Raw genomic sequence first — 2,033 nt, 5'->3', positions numbered from 1 at the left:
CAGGACCCTTGGGAACCGCGCTGAGCATCGACTCCAACACACCCCTCCCCAACCCCGTGGGGAGCTGGGTCAAAAAAGTGGGTCCGTGGCCAGAGAAGGAGGGATGGCGGTGAGATATGGGTTACGACCTCATATTCGGTTTACGTATGCGGAAAAGGAAAGGGGAGGTAAAGGCCGGGCATCCGTCTGTCCCGGCGCGCCCAGCCGTCTGCCGGCAGAAAGGACGGCACCAAAAGTCTTCGAAAGAATTTCTGCAAAACGTCAGCCTCCGAGAAAGATGGATGGAAAGTCATGTCCCCTGACACCAGCCCCAGGAGGGGCTGCCCCTTCTATTTCTGCAGGTGCCGACTCTTATGTCCCTGTGTTCTCACGCTCGGTTCTCGCTTGTTTTGAAATCCAAAAGGCTCTTCTACCCCGCCACCACTCCCTGCTCACGAATACATACACACACCCTCAAGCTCCTCCCTCCCACATGAACTACAACACTCTCCCCTAGGTGCAAAGCTCTCCTATTGCTGTTAGGTCAGCCCTTATCCCATGGCATCTGCACGGCCTCTCTACTGTCAGCCAAAACCGAAGGGCGCCTCTCTCCCCCACACTCCTATCTCGGTGCCCTCAGTATGTCTATTTGTTCTGATTTACTACAGAGGCAGGGATGGTTAAGGGCCCTCTGGAAAGGTTCCGTTTCTTAAACTGCAGGGGGGCGGAGTGGAGGACAAGAGCAACAACACCCCAGAGGCATTTATGGTATTATACTGCGCCAATTTTGGCTATGGTTACAGCTGTAAACACATTTATTTAATTCTTGTAAACCAGATAAGTACTGCATAAAGCAGAGAGAAAAGACAGGCGATTAGGACTCTTTACTAATAAAAGGGCTGACATCTTCTCAGTGCTTTTTCAGTCAGCCAAGAAAAAAAAAAAATTAATACAAGTAGATCCCTTTTACCCGTAAATTCCGATGAATCACTTTTCTTATAGCCTCCAGCATTCTGAAATCCTTTTTTCTCTGCCTTTTTGGTGCCATTGTCTCTTGTTGCATTGTCTCTCTGGCGGGGCTTTCGGTTTTTGCTGCCCGTTCTAAGCATGGGGGCAACATCATGAGAAGGGTCGGAGCAGAGGGGGAACACACACCAAACCCTCCCTCCCCCGCGGCCAGGCGAGGGGGAGCTACTGCCGCTTCCCCCCGCCCTCAGGCCATCTCGACCCCTCCGCGCCCCTCCGCGGCTTCGCTCCGCGTTTCCTGCCACGGGACTGAGGCTAAGGAGGCGATCCCGGCTGTTTAGGCTTTTCCGTGGGAGTGTGCCCCCGCTGTGGCCCCAGGGTTCAGTCGGAGCCTCGGAGGCGGCTCCTACTTGCTGAATTCCCCCATTTATTTAAATGGAGTTTACGAGAAGTTTAAACCTTGTAACACATTTCCTTTTTATTTTTCTTTTCTTTTTTTTTCTTTTTGTTTGATGTTTCTGGTTTCTGATTGGGGTTTGGGGGGGTTGTTTTAATGTCTGGGGTTTCTTTTAGTTCGTTTTGCTTTGGTTTTCTTTAAGCGTTGTCAGCATCCGGAAATCTGGGCACAAAAGAAACCCCAACCCTTACATGCACATTGCGGTCCAATTTAACTCAGTGGCAGAGGAGTGAAAATGCCGGTGAGGCTGCTCGCTTTCCGCAGGGACATGGCTGGAGCAGAGAGAAGGAGAACCAAGGCCGAGGTTTCACCGCGCCCGCAGCTCAGCCAAGCTGTTGTTTTAAAAGAGCAATAAAAGTGAATTATGACTAAACGCCTTCTCACTTAATGGTTTTAGACGGGGATCCCCAGCCCCGGCAAATACGTAAGAGGATTTTTATTTGTGCATGTGTTCCTGCAATTGATCTCTTTGATGACATTCTCATTCATAGAAAGAGTTTGATTTATGACTTTCGGAAGAATTGCGTTCAGCCCTTCCAGCTATAACCCACGCATCCCAGCTCCACAACGTGTTACAGGGCTGGGAGACAACACTCCTCGCATGGACGGACAGCAGAGCCCCGCTCACAAA

The sequence above is a fragment of the Corvus brachyrhynchos genome, unplaced genomic scaffold (genome assembly GCF_000691975.1).
Source record: "Corvus brachyrhynchos isolate BGI_N302 unplaced genomic scaffold, ASM69197v1 scaffold53, whole genome shotgun sequence".
In the NCBI taxonomy this organism is placed as follows: Eukaryota; Metazoa; Chordata; class Aves; order Passeriformes; family Corvidae; genus Corvus; species Corvus brachyrhynchos.
The sequence above is the reverse complement of the archived record's forward strand: the minus strand, read 5'-3'. Positions refer to the sequence as shown.